Here is a 16,201-nt window from a genome sequence, read left to right as displayed (position 1 = left end):
TCTAATCTGCATTCACTACTGTTCCATGTCCTGTTCAAAGCCCTTGTCTGTGCAACATAAACAGCGTTAATAGCTGTGGTATCAGAAGATTTTTCCCTGGGCTGTAAATGGGCATGGGTTTATTTAAGTACATGTAAATTCTTAATCATTTGGGGGTTAGAGACTGGATGGAATTAATCTGCATATTGTGATCTAGCCTAGACAACTCTGAATTCATTCAAATCTGTTCCATCTACTGTTCATATCGGACATCTGTACACTAAATCAAATCAAATTTTATTTGTCACATACACATGGTTAGCAGATGTTAATGCGAGTGTCGCGAAATGCTTGTGCTTCTAGTTCTGACAACGCAGTAATAACCAACAAGTAATCTAGCTAACAATTCCAAAACTACTACCTTATAGACACGTGTAAGGGGATAAAGAATATGTACATAAAGATATATGAATGAGTGATGGTAAAGAGCGGCATAGGCAAGATACAGTAGATGGTATTGAGTGCAGTATATACATATGAGATGAGTATAAACAAAGTGGCATAGTTAAAGTGGCTAGTGATACATGTATTACATAAAGATGATATAGAGTACAGTATATACGTATACATATGAGATGAATAATGTAGGGCATGTAAACATTATATTAGGTAGCATTGTTTAAAGTGGCTAGTGATATATTTTACATTTCCCATCAATTCCCATTATTAAAGTGGCTGGAGTTGAGTCAGTGTGTTGGCAGCAGCCACTCAATGTTAGTGGTGGCTGTTTAACAGTCTGATGGCCTTGCGATAGAAGCTGTTTTTCAGTCTCTCGGTCCCAGCTTTGATGCACCTGTACTGACCTCGCTTTCTGGATGATAGCGGGGTGAACAGGCAGTGGCTCGGGTGGTTGTTGTCCTTGATGATCTTTATGGCCTTCCTGTGACATTGGGTGGTGTAGGTGTCCTGGAGGGCAGGTAGTTTGCCCCAAGGTGATGCGTTGTGCAGACCTCACTACCCTCTGGAGAGCCTTACGGTTGTGGGCGGAGCAGTTGCCGTACCAGGCGGTGATGCTCTCGATTGTGCATCTGTAGAAGTTTGTGTGCTTTTGGTGACAAGCCGAATTTCTTCAGCCTCCTGAGGTTGAAGAGGCGCTACTGCGCCTTCACGATGCTGTCTGTGTGGGTGGACCAATTCAGTTTGTCTGTGTACGCAGAGGAACTTAACTTACTACCCTCTCCACTACTGTTCCATCGATGTGGATAGGGGGGTGTTCCCTCTGCTGTTTCCTGAAGTCCACAATCATCTCGTTAGTTTTGTTGACGTTGAGTGTGAGGTTATTTTCCTGACACCACACTCCAAGGGCCCTCACCTCCTCCCTGTAGGCCGTCTCGTCGTTGTTGGTAATCAAGCCTACCACTGTTGTGTCGTCCGCAAACTCGATGATTGAGTTGGATGCGTGCGTGGCCACGCAGTCATGGGTGAACAGGGAGTACAGGAGAGGGCTCAGAACGCACCCTTGTGGGGCCCCAGTGTTGAGGATCAGCGGGGTGGAGATGTTGTTGCCTACCCTCACCACCTGGGGGCGGCCCGTCAGGAAGTCCAGTACCCAGTTGCACAGGGCGGGGTCGAGACCCAGGGTCTCGAGCTTGATGACGAGCTTGGAGGGCACTATGGTGTTAAATCGATGAACAGCATTCTCACATAGGTATTCCTCTTGTCTAGATGGGTTAGGGCAGTGTGGTTGATTGCATCGTCTGTGGACCTATTTGGGCGGTAAGCAATTTGGAGTGGGTCTAGGGTGTCAGGTAGGGTGGAGGTGATATGGTCCTTGACTAGTGTCTCAAAGCACTTCATGATGAAGGAAGTGAGTGCTACGGGGCGGTAGTCGTTTAGCTTAGGTACCTTAGCTTTCTTGGAAACAGGAACAATGGTGGCCCTCTTGAAGCATGTGGTAACAACAGACTGGGATAGGGATTGATTGAAGATGTCCGTAAAAACGACCAGCCAGCTGGTCTGCGCATGCTCTGAGGGAGCGGCTGGGGATGCCGTGTGGGCCTGCAGCCTTGCGAGGGTTGACACGTTTTAATGTTTTCCTCACGTCGGCAAACGGGCAGTGTCAGTGGCACTGTATTGTCCTCAAAAAAGTAAAAAAAAAGGGCAAAAAAGTTATTTAGTCTGCCTGGGCGCAAGACATCCTGGTCCGTGACGGTGCTGGTTTTCTTTTTGTAATCCATGATTGACTGTAGACCCTGCCACATACCTCTCGTGTCTGAGCCGTTGAATTGAGATTCTACTTTGTCTCTATACTGACTCTTAGCTAGTTTGATTGCCTTGCGGAGGGAATAGTTACACTGTTTGTATTCGGTCATGTTTCCAGTCACCTTGCCCTGATTAAAAGCAGTGGTTCGCGCTTTCAGTTTCATGTGAATGCTGCCCTCAATCCACGGTTTCTGGTTTGGGAATGTTTTAATCGTTGCTATGGGAACGACATCTTCAACGCGCGTTCTAATGAACTTGCTCACCGAATCAGCGTATTCGTCAATATTGTTGTCTGACGCAATACGGAACATATCCCAGTCCACGTGATGGAAGCAGTCTTGGAGTGTGGCATCAGATTGGTCAGACCAGCGTTGAACAGACCTCAGCGCGGGAGCTTCTTGTTTTAGTTTCTGTCTGTAGGCAGGGATCAACAAAATGGAGTCGTGGTCAGCTTTTCCGAAAGGAGGGCGGGGCAGGGCCTTGTATGCGTCGCGGAAGTTGGAATAGCAATGATCCAAGGTTTTTCCAGCCCTGGTTGCGCAATCGATATGCTGATAAAATTTAGGGAGTCTTATTTTCAGATTAGCCTTGCTAAAATCCCCAGCTACAATGAATGCAGCCTCCGGATATATGGATTCCAGTTTGCAAAGAGTCAAATAAAGTTCGTTCAGAGCCATCGATGTGTCTGCTTGGGGGGGAATATATACGGCTGTGATTATAATCGAAGAGAATTCCCTTGGTAGATAATGCGGTCGACATTTGATTGTGAGGAATTCTAAATCAGGTGAACAGAAGGACTTGAGTTCCTGTATGTTGTGGCCACGTCACGTTAACCATAAAGCATACGCCCTGCCCCTCTTCTTACCAGAAAGATGTTTGTTTCTGTCGGCGCGATGTGTGGAGAAACCAGCTGGCTCCACCGACTCCGATAGCATCTCTCCGATAGCATCTCTCCAGTGAGCCATGTTTCCGTGAAGCAAAGAACATTAGTCTCTGATGTCCCTCTGGAATGCTACCCTTGCTCGGATTTCATCAACCTTGTTGTGCTTCTACACCTGCATTGCTTGCTGTTTGGGGTTTTAGGCTGGGTTTCTGTACAGCACTTTGAGATATCAGCTGATGTACGAAGGGCTATATAAATAAATAAATTTGATATAAATAAATTTGATTTGATTTGTCAAGAGACTTGACATTGGCGAGGAGAATGCTAGGGAGTGGTGCACGATGTGCCCGTCTCCGGAGTCTGACCAGAAGACCGCTTCGTTTTTTGGGTCGCCGGCTGGGATCCATTCCGTTGTCCTGGGTGAAAGGCAGAACACGTGATCCGCTTCGCGAAAGTCATATTCTTGGTCGTCCTGATGGTGAGTTGACGCAGCTCTTATGTTCAGTAGTTCTTCTCGACTGTATGTAATGAAACCTAAGATGACCTGGGGTACCAATGTAAGAAATAACACGTAAAAAAACTAACTGCATAGTTTCCTAGGAACGCGAAGCGAGGCGGCCATCTCTGTCGGCGCAACCCATATGCACACATCCTCTGAGTTGTCCTATAGCTAGCCTGCTGAATAGAATAGGCTAGATAAGATTGAATATATCTCATTCCAATCGCAGTGGACCTTTTAAATTATTTTTGTCACCTGTTGACAAATAAGATTGAAAAAAGTTTGTAAGGAAGCGTTAGAGTTAAAAGCCTTATGTCATGTAATCACATCTCACATCTATTGCTGTTTTGATTTGGACCACTGCTATTGCTGCATTTCCTCCAACACCAGTAACACGCAGGAAGTGTCATCAAAGAGTAATGCCCATGGAGGGTTTTGGAGCTGCAGTGTGAAAAAAAAAAAAAATGTCTTTGTGTAAAGGAAATAAATTGACTTATTACCACAGGGAGAAGATAATGAAATAAATTGGACATCTCTTAGCTGCTAATGCAGTGTGGACCATTAGAGGGACTAGTATGTGCAGGCTGGCAGTACATGCCTCCTTGGTAACATGTAGCGCCTGTTGGAACCATCAGTGTCTTCCCCAGGCATACAGTATGTGGCAGAAACACATTTGACAGGAAGATGACCCCTGTACACTACTTTCATGCACTCAAAGACTATTCTAAGAAAGTAGCCTATACCGTTTGCAGAAATTCTTGAATGTTTAAAAGTGGTGACCCTCCATTTGCTCAAGGCCATTCACAGAAAAAGCTGAAATGGAATAGTTTTGCAGTCTTCTCACTTTAAATTGCATTTTTGAATTTAAATTTAAGGCAGCAGAATGTGAACTGTGCAAAGGGGGGGTGTAGACTTTCACTAGACACTATCCTAGTGTCTCTGAGGAGTTAGTTTACCGTGGGTCTAGCATAAGTCTTTGTTTTTTGAACTTCCTCTTTACTTCACCAAACAACATTGTCAAGGGGTGACCATCAATGATGTGTCCCCAAACAGTTAGTGGGTGGAACTTACAGTCTCCAGTGGGTGTAGACTAGTCTACTGCTAAACAAAAATAGTCAATCATGTTAGGTTTTTACCCTAACGCCTCCATTTGCCCAAGGTCATTTACAGAAAAAGCAGAAACGCAATATGAAAACTATATACATGTTGTCAAGAGAACCATCTTCCTGCGCCATTGTAGAATGAATAGACTAAGTAAGGTCTATTACGGTTTCATATCATCAGCTGAACATACCCACACTAAGTACTTTTGGGGTAAAAGCCATTAACTCTCCGAATGGGTTATTTTCAATCCCACAGTCGGTGCTCAGCAGTAATACGTTGGTTCCAGGTCTATTCATGAGATACTTTATGTTTCAAAGAAACATTTGCATACCAAATGCCCCCCTATTTCTTACATAGCACACTTAAAACATTGTTTTAGCTATGGGTCTCGGTCAACAGCAAGACACTATAGGGAACAGATGCCTTTTGGAATGCAGCCATGTTACTTCCCATCTTTATCTGAAGATATAGTTTTGTCACATAATGAACTCATTGTACAGGGCACTCGGCAACCTAAGTTAACTAGTCTTAAATCAGCTACCACTCAACTATTTAGAGTCTAATTGACTATCTCTTCTAGAGCTTCTGTCATCTAGTGGCGACAAGTCAAATTGCACTGCTGTTGTATACCACTGTCACAGTATGGCAGAGGTTTCCAAACCTATTTGAGCTATAACTCCTCCAAAGCTTTTGAGCTTAATTCAGTCACCACAGACAAAAACATGTTTCAAACATGGACCAGGTTTTAAGATCGGACAAAAAAACTTTGGATAGACAGGTAGCATGTGTAATAGATTTAGCCAAATTGAATTAAACATTTCTATCTATTCTGCGAGACATACACTCCCCTACGTATTTATTTGGACAGTGAAGCTAAAATGTTTAATTTAGCTCTCTATACTCCATCATTTTGGGTTTGAGATCAAATACAGTACAGCATGTCACCTATTTGAGGGTATTTTCATACTTTTACTGTTTAGAAATCCCCCCATTTGAAGGTGTCATACTGTAATTATCTAGACAAGTACGACTAGAATTTATATATAAATAAATGCCTGGACTATTTTAATTTTGGTGAATATTTTACACAAATGGGTTAAAGTTGTGTAGTAATTCCAGGTGTAAGATGGTAAATAACGGCTACTTTCCAGAAAGTATTAAACTGTCAAGAAGAATAAAAAAAAAGGTTATCCACTATCGGCATATCTATTTATTATGGCCAATGAAATGTTATCCATTAAAATCAGATCAAACATTAATATCTAGGAGCTAGAAATCCAGAGCTTAAAAACAAATGTGTCATTGTACGCCAACAACTCCTGTTTTTCTTTTAAATCAACAATCTGGATGGCACCGGCGACCAGGCTGCCATTTTACGGGCTCCTAACAAACTGTGCGATTTGTCTTTCACATTTAACTTATTTTGTATGTAATGTTGCTGCTACCGTCTCTTATGACCGAAAAGAGCTTCTGAATATCAGAACAGCGATTACTCACCTCAAACTGGACAAATATTTTTTCTTTAAATGAGTCCGACACAAAGGATATACTGTTTCTCCTAGACCAGGCCCAAATCCTGTAATTTGTGTGAAGAAAAGATGGAGGGACAAGGGGCGGAGATTGGGGTGCCTTGCGAGAATTAATCGGAGAGTGGGTAACCCACCTCTACCCTCCGTTCTATTGGCCAACGTGCAATCACTCGAGAATACACTGAATGAGCACCGTTTGAGACTATCCTACCAACGGGACATTAACTGTAATATCTTATGTTTCACGAAGTTGTGGCTGAACAACGACACGGATAATATACCATTGGCTGGATTTTCTGTGCATTGGCAGGACATAACTGCTACGTCCGGTAAGACGAGGGGTGGTGGTGTGTATTTGTCAACAGCAAGTGCACAATGTCTAATATTAAGGAGGTCTCGAGGTATTGCTCGCCTGAGCTAGAGTACCTCATGATAAGCTGTAGACCACACTATCTACCAAGAGTTTATCTACATTAGCTTGTAGCTGTCTATTTACCACCACAAACAGATGCTGGCACTAAGATCCCATTCAACGAGCTGTATAAGGCTATAAGCAACCAAGAAAATGCTCATCCAAAAGCGGCGCACCTAGTGGCCGGGGACTTTAATGCAGGCAAACTTAAATCTGTTTTTACCTCATTTCTACCTCCATGTCACATGTGCAACCAGAGGAAAATAACCTCTAGACCACCTCTACTCCACACACAGACTCATTACAAAGCTCTCCCTCTATTTGGAAAATCTGACCATTCTATCCCGCTGATTCCCGCTTACAAAAACTAAAGCAGGAAGTACCAGTAGACTCGCTCAATACGGAGGCGGTGACGCGGGTGCTACGCTACAGGATTGTTTTGCTAGCACAGAATGGAATATGTTCTGGGATTTATCCAATGGCATTGAGGAGTATACCACCTCGGTCAACGGCTTCATCAATAAGTGCATCGACAACATCGTCCCCCACAGTGACCGTATGTACATATCCCAACCAGAAGTCATGGATTACAGCAACCTCCGCACAGAGCTAAAGGCTCGATCTGCCGCTTTCAAGGAGTGGGACATTAAGCTTATAAGAGATCCCGCTATGCCCTCAGATGAACCATTTAACTAGGCAAAGCATCAAAACGGGACTAAGATCCAATCCTACTACACCGGCTCTGATGCTCGTTGGATGTGGCATGGCTTGCTAACTATTACAGACTACAAAGGGAAACTAAGCCATGAGCTACCCAGTGACGCAAGCCTACCAGACAGGCTAAATGCCTTTTAATGCTTGCTTCGAGGCAAGCAACACTGACGCATGCATGAGAGTACCTGTTGTGTGATCACACTCTCCGTAGCCAATGTTAACAAGACCTTTTATGGTTTAGATCCCGCTACCGGGATCGATATGACAACAGCCAGTGAAAGTGCAGGGCGCCAAATTCAAACCACAAATCATAATTAAAAAATCCTCAAACAGAAGTATTTTACATCATTTTAAAGATGCATTTGTTCTTAATCCCACCAGTGTCCGATTTCGAAAAAGCTTTACAACGAAAGCACACAACTATTATGTTCGGTGAGTGCCTAGTCACAGAAAAACACAGCCATTTTTTTCCAGCCAAAGAGTCACAAAGCACAAATGGAGGAAATGAATCACTAACCTTTGATCTTCATCAGATGACTCATAGGACTTCATGTTACACAATACAGGTATGTTTTGTTTGATAAAGTTAATATTTATATCCAAGAATCTGTTTACATTGGCGCGTTATGTTCACTAGTTTCAAAACATTCGGTGAGAGAGCCACAAATTTACAGAAATACTCATAATAAACATTGACTAAAGATACAAGTGTTACACATGGAATGATAGATCCACTTCTCCTTAATACAACCGCCGTGTCAGATTTCAAAAACTTTATGGAAAAAGCACACCATACAATAATCTGAGTACAGCGCTCTAACAAAACGAGCCATACAGATATCCACCATGTTGTGGAGTCAACAAATTCAAATGGCATTCTAAATATTCACTTACCTTTGATCTTCATCAGAATGCACTCTCAGGAATCCCAGTTCCACAAATGGTTTTTGTTTGATAATCCATAATTTATCAAAATGCCTTGTTGTTCGCGCCTCATGAATTTGGATTTGTGAACTAAATGCGATCACTAGGTCCAGACAAAGTCAAAAAGTTCCATTACAGTCTGTAGAATCATGTCAAACGATGTATAGAATCAATCTTTAGGATGTTTTTAACAAATCTTCAATGTTCCAACCGGAGAATTCCTTTGTCTTTAGAAATTAAAAGGAACGCAGCTACCTCTCACGGGAGCGAGCATGATCAGCTCATGGCAGACACCTGATTTGAAAGAGCTCTCATTCCCTCCTTCATAGTAGAAGCCTTAACTTCTTGGATATAGGGGGCGCTCTTTTAATTTATGGATAAAAAAACGTGCTCGACTATGCATATAATAAGCAGCTTTGGAAAGAAAACACGCTAAGGTTTCCAAAACTGCAAAGATATATTATCTGTGAGTGCCACAGAACTCATGCTACAGGCGAAACCAAGATGATACTTTACCCAGGAAATGGGCAGAATTTTCAAAGCTCTGTTTTCTATTGTCTCCTTATATGGCTGTGAATGCGCCGGGAATGAGCCTGCCCTTCCTATCGTTTCTCCAATGTGTCTGCAGCATTGTGACGTATTTGTAGGCATATCATTGGAAGATTGGCCATAAGAGACTACATTTACCACGGGTCCACCCAGTGTCCTTTGTGTAAATTCGTGCGTCATCTACAAGCTGCACGCAGTCATCCAGTGATTGAGAGGATAGAGGAGGCTTTCAACGAACGATATATCATGAAGAGATATGTGAAACACCTTGAGGATTGGTCCTAAACAACGTTTGCCATGTTTCAGTCGATTATTATGGAGTTCATTTTTTTTGGTAGCCAAACGTGACGCACCAAACGGAGCAATTTCTCCTAAACAAATAATCTTTCAGGAAAAACGGAGCATTTGCTATCTAAGAGTCTCCTCATTGAAAACATCTGAAGTTCTTCAATGGTAATGATTTTATTTGAATGATTTTCTGGTTTTTGTGAGAATGTTGCCTGCTAACGCTAATGCTAACGCTAAATGCTACGCTAGCTAGCTACTGTTACACAAATGATTGTTTTCCTATGGTTGAGAAGCATGTTTTGAAAATCTGAGATGACAGTGTTAACAAAAGGCTAAGCTTGGGAGCTAGCATATAAATTTCACTTCATTTGCGATTTTCATGAATAGTTGACGTGTTATGCTAATGAGCTGCGGGGATAATTACACTCCTGGATACAGGTTTTTTTCGTAGCTAAATGTGACGCACCAAACGGAGCGATTTCTCCTAAACAAATAATCTTTCAGGAAAAACTGAGCATTTGCTATCTAACAGAGTCTCCTCATTGAAAACATCTGAAGTTCTTCAATGGTAATGATTTTATTTGAATGATTTTCTGGTTTTTGTAAAAATGTTGCCTGCTAATGCTAAATGCTACGCTAACAGCGCTAGCTGTTACACAAATGCTTATTTTGCAATGGTTGAGAAGCATATTTTGTAAATCTGAGATGACAGTGTTGTTAACAAAGGGCTAAGCTTAAGAGCTAGCATATTAATTTCATTTCATTTGCGATTTTCATGAATAGTTAACGTTGCATTATGGTAATGAGCTTGAGGCTGTATTCACGATCCCGGATCCGGGATGGCTCGACGCAACAGGTTTTTAAACAAGGTTCCAAAGACTGACATCTAGTAGAAGCCTTAGGAAGTGCAATATGACCCCATAGACATATTCAATAGGCAATGAGTTGAAAAACTACAAACCTCAGATTTCCCACTTCCTGGTTGGATTTATTATCAGGGTTTTGCCTGCCATATGAATTCTGTTATACAGACATCATTCAAACAGTTTTAGAAACTTCAGAGTTTTCAATCCAACTCTACTAACATCTATATCTTAGCTTCTGGGCCTGAGGAGCAGGCAGTTTACTCTGGGCACCTTATTCATCCAAGCTACTCAATACTGCACCCCAGCCATATGAAGTTTTAAACAGGTCAACATTCACAAGGACGCGGGGCCAGACGGATTACCAGGACGTGTACTCCGAGCATGCGCTCGGAGGTGTGTTTGGGTAATTGTCCTGTTGAAAAACAAATGATAGTCCCACTAAGCGCAAACCAGATGTGACGGCATATCGCTGCAGAATGCTGTGGTAGCTATATGCTGGTTAAGTGTGCCTTGAATTCTAAATAAATCACTGACAGTGTCCCCAGCAAAGCACCCCCACCCTATCATACCTCTTCCATTCTTCACAGTGGGAACCACACATGCGGAGATCATCAGTTCACCTACTCTGCATCTCACAAAGACATGGCAGTTGGAACCAAAAAACACACATTTTTACACCAGTCTAATTTTAAATGTAACTTTTATTTAACTAGGCAAGTCAGTTAAGAACATTTATTTTTTACAATGATTCCAAGGATCTGTCCATTGCTTGTGTTTCCTGGCCCAAGCAAGTCTCTTCTTATTATTGGTGTCCTTGAGCTGTTTTTGCCATAATATGGACTTGGTCTTTTACCAAATAAAGATATCTTCTGTATACCGCCCCTACCTTGTCACAACACAACTGATTTTTAACAAGATGCATTCCAGGTGACTACCTCATTAAGCTGGTTGAGGGAATGCCAAGAGTGTGCAAAGCTTCAAGGCAAAGGGTGGCTACTTTGAAGAATCTCAAATATAAAATATATTTTTGGGGTTATTACATGATTCCATATGTGTATGGATATGCATTTGTAGGTTTGATTACAGGCTCAAAATTGCCAGAAACATAACTTTCTTCTGAAACTCGTCAGTCTATTTTGGTTCTGAGAAATGAAGGCAATTCCATGTGAGAAATTGCCAAGAAACTGGAGAGCTCGTACAAAGCTGTGTACTACTCCCTTCACATAACAGCACAAACTGGCTCTAACCAGAATAGAAAGAGGAGTGGGAGGCCCCGGTGCACAACTGAGCAAGAGGACAAGTGCATTAGTGTCTAGTTTGAGAAATAGATACCTCACAAGTCCTCAACTGGCAGCTTCATTAAATAGTACCCGCAAAACACCAGTCTCAACTGGTGAAGAGGTGACTCCGGGATGTTGGCTTCAGGACTGACATCCCACAGATTCTAAACAAATATTGAACTGAAAACCAACTCCTATTGATCGTTAACTCTAGTCCTCTGCATAGTGTATTTATCTTCAAAATATTCTTATACTCTCCCCTAGACCATTTTAAAAATAGTTAAATTGTCTTTTTAGAAAACAATAGAAAATGTGAAAGTATACAGAATAAAATACTTTAGCAGTAAAGATAAAATCATTCACATGAAACACCTTGCATTCCTATAAAACACAAAGGGCATATTTTAATTGCCATTGCAATAAGAAATAGATTTCACACAAAGTTATAGAAAAGAGGTATTAACAGTTGTGATACCACATCTGAGAGCGCATGGTTCATTACAGCACCGAGGACCGTTACAACGGGCACATTGACCACAATCATGAGGCTTGCTGTGATGATGAAGAGCCTTATGATCCCTCCCACATTCTTGTGAACACTCATCTCCAAAAAGACACCATTGATGAATCTTATGATATGATATCCCTTTTATGACGTTGTGAAAAAGGAGAATTCACAGAATATCTTAAATATTCCAAATAACACGACCCTTTCCACAACTTTGGTAACCAGGAATAGGCATAGGATCCACAGATAAAGTAAGTCCCATTACTGAGAATCAATTCAACCGTCACAGGCAGATCTGTTGTCTGCTCACTCTGTCCTACTTTGACAAACGCGTCCTGATGCAGTTGAGACAAATTCAGAGAGTGACCTATTAAAACAACCACCCAAACAGGGGCATGTGTAAATACTAGGTAAGGTGGTCACTGATTAGTGTCATTGAAAATCTCAAATGAAGGTACTGCAGAACTAGGTACTCTCTCATGTTGACACTCAATTATCACCCATATTAGTACCAATAATTGCCTTATTCCAATTAACGTATCTCCAGAAACCCAACATTTCACTCTGGTTAAAAGGAATAACCCTTAATGGAATACCTGCCCTTGATGTACAAACACTGCAACTACTTTGACAACTGTGGCATTGTGTAGAGCGAGGGAAACGTATTGACACCCGAGTGTCCCTCATCCTGCTGATGCATCTCCGTGTTAGAAATGGAAACCCCACCCACATTTAGAATTAGGAGGAAACTCACGAGAAAAGAAATGTCAAACATCTTTCACTTGTCTGCAATACAATAATATTCAAATGTCCTATTGTGAATGTAATCATTCACAAAGTCCTTTTAAAAGTGACCAGCTCTTCTACACTGGTATCAGTCCCACATAGATACTGTAACTATTAGACATGACCAGCTCCTCCACACTGGTATCGGTCCCATAGATGACTACTAGACATGACCTGCTCTTCCACACTGGTATCAGTCCCATAGATAGCTATTAGACATGAACAGCTCTTCCACACTGGTATTAGTCCCATAGATAACTATTGGAAATTATGTTCTGACTGTCGTGAGGAATTCCTCTTCCGTTCCACTGGTTACATTTCACTGGTGATCTTGTATCGTTTCAGGTACAGTCAAGGGATATTGCTGCAGCCTCTGACTGTAGATTCTCATAACCTGTAACAAAGGAAACAAAAGTGAGAGTAACATATCCTGGTTTCAAGAGAAATTGATATTTCACAAACTTCCCTAAGTAAGCTTGTCCCAATTTTCAGGAAAACATTGGACATTTCACCTAGATATCCCTAATATGGCGACTGCGGTATACAACATAGAAGCTTATCAGGTTCTGATCATCTTACCATGCTTCTTCACCCAAGATTGACCCCCGATTGCTAATCAATCAGTTCTTTATTCTCCAGGCTCCGCTTTGCCATCAAAATGGACAACCTTGCAATGAGTGACATGTATCCATCGTGATTTTCACTGGATTTTTACTGCTGACATCAAGTTTTGCTCATAATGAGAAGGACCTTCCCACTTTGGCCTTAATGTGTCTGTTACATATTTTTTTACCATCACCCACTGTCCTGGTACTATGTCAGGTCCCCCCTCGGGAGTTATTCCCCATTAGAGAGTTGTGTGCAATAGTTACGCATTAAGTCACTCATAACGTCTGCTTTTCTCAAATCTGACATGCCTGTATTATCACATTGTACATTGTAGTAAGTAACCATGCCCAGCCTGCCTCACACCCCCCTCCACAATGATTGAACCGTCTGTGTATACGATAACCTCAGGGTTTACCAATGAATGACGGTGTACTGAGGACATGTTTTGCATAAGATTTGGGCAATACAGTGATTTCAGCACCCGTAGCTACTGCAAAGTCTGGGTCATTGGGGCTGTTGTCCTGATTCCATTTTCCCTTAGACGGACCCTTCTCCTGGCCACTTCTCATAAAATCAAGTTCTTTTCTGACACTCGTTGCCAGTGACCAGCAATCCCGCAATAATGACACTTGGTTTCTCTTTTACGGAACGAATGATGTTGTTGGTTTCACTCGGAACCTGCATAACTCTGATAACCACGTCTTGTGGATGCTTAAAAGTTTCTGACCATTTATCCAACGGTTTTGGAGATGCTGATTTATGTGTGATCACTGTCACTAGAAGTTGATTTACTTTCTTTACAGCCTGTGTTCTGGTTGGCCGAAGACACCGTTCGTCACTGCTGTCAGTATCTGTTGACTCAAAGCCAGGCAATGCTGACCAGAAGCTTGAAACCTGATCTGCCTTGCACAACTCAGCGTAAGGATAGATTGGGAGAACAGAGGCCATTTCCAGAGTGGTTCTCCCTTAACAATGACATTACATCAATGTCAAAAGATGTTTAATATATATATATATATCTGTTTTATATGTTTATTTAACCCCAATATATATGAATGAATATATACAGTGGGGAGAACAAGTATTTGATACACTGCCGATTTTGCAGTAGAGCATGTAGAGGTCTGTAATTTTTATCATAGGTACACTTCAACTGTGAGAGACGGAATCTAAAACAAAAATCCATAAAATCCCATTGTATGATTTTTAAGTAATTAATTTGCATTTTATTGCATGACATAAGTATTTGATACATCAGAAAAGCAGAACTTTATATTTGGTACAGAAACCTTTGTTTGCAATTAGAGATCATACGTTTCCTGTAGTTCTTGACCAGGTTTGCACACACTGCAGCAGGAGTTTTGGCCCACTCCTCCATACAGACCTTCTCCAGATCCTTCAGGTTTCGGTGCTGTCGCTGGGCAATAGGACTTTCAGCTCCCTCCAAAGATTTTCTATTGGGTTCAGGTCTGGAGACTGGCTAGGCCACTCCAGGACCTTGAGATGCTTCTTACGGAGCCACTCCTTAGTTGCCCTGGCTGTGTGTTTCGGGTCGTTGTCATGCTGGAAGACCCAGCCACGACCCACCTTCAATGCTCTTACTGAGGGAAGGAGGTTGTTGGAACAAGATCTTGCGATACATGGCCCCATCCATCTTCTCCTCAATACGGTGCAGTTGTCCTGTCCCCTTTGCAGAAAAGCATCCCCAAAGAATGATGTTTCCACCTCCGTACTTCACGGTTGGGATGGTGTTCTTGGGGTTGTACTCATCCTTCTTCCTCCAAACACGGCGAGTGAAGTTTAGACTAAAAAGCTCTATTTTTGTCTAATCAGACCACATGACCTTCTCCCATTCCTCCTCTGGATCATCCAGATGGTTATTGGCAAACTTCAGACGGGCCTGGACATGCGCTGGCTTGAGCAGGGGGACCTTGCGTGCGCTGCAGGATTTTAATCCTTGACGGCGTAGTGTGTTACTAATGGTTTTCTTTGAGACTGTGGTCCCAGCTCTCTTCAGGTCATTGACCAGGTCCTGCCATGCAGTTCTGGGATGATCCCTCACCTTCCTCATGATTATTGATGCCCCACGAGGTGAGATCTTGCATGGAGCCCCAGACCAAAGGTGATTGACCGTCATCTTGAACTTCTTCCATTTTCTAATAATTACAGTTGTTGCCTTCTCACCAAGCTGCTTGCCTATTGTCCTGTAGCCCATCCCAGCCTTGTGCAGGTCTACAATTTATTCCTGATGTCCTTACACAGCTCTCTGGTCTTGGCCATTGTGGAGAGGTTGGAGTCTGAGTGTGTGAACAGGTGTCTTTTATACAGGTAATGAGTTCAAACAGGTGCAGTTAATACAGGTAATGAGTGGAGAACAGGAGGGATTCTTAAAGAAAAACTAACAGGTCTGTGAGAGCCAGAATTCTTACTGGTTGGTAGGTGATCAAATACTTATGTCATGCAATAAAATGCAAATGAATTACTTAAAAATCATACAATGTGATTTTCTGGATTTGTCTCTCACAGTTGAAGTGTACCTATGATAAAAATTACAGACCTCTACATGCTTGGCAAGTAGGAAACACTGACGATTTTGCAGGTTATCAAATACTTGTTCTCCCCACTGTATATTATACCATCTAGTTGCACCTTGCCTTTGTCGCTCGGCCATCGCTCATCCATATATTTATATGTACATATTCTCATTCACCCCTTTTTTAGATTTGTGTGTATTAGGTAGTTGTTGGGGAACTGCTAGATTACTTGCTAGATTGCACTGCACTGTTGGAACCAGAAGCACAAGCATTTTGCTACACTCGCATTAACATCTGCCAACCATGTGTATGTGACCAATAACATTTGATTTGCTTATGTTATGGTCTTGTGAAGGCTAGCTGAATTCTGGCAAAGAGTATGTTTTTTTTATCTCAGCATGTTTACAGATTCTCCCTATTTTTGTTTGTTTGGAAATGTTGATACTGGAGACTTGTCTGAAGAAACTGTGTAACC

This window comes from Oncorhynchus kisutch, linkage group LG17, assembly GCF_002021735.2.
Source record: "Oncorhynchus kisutch isolate 150728-3 linkage group LG17, Okis_V2, whole genome shotgun sequence".
Taxonomy (NCBI): Eukaryota; Metazoa; Chordata; class Actinopteri; order Salmoniformes; family Salmonidae; genus Oncorhynchus; species Oncorhynchus kisutch.
Note: the sequence above shows the minus strand (reverse complement) of the source record.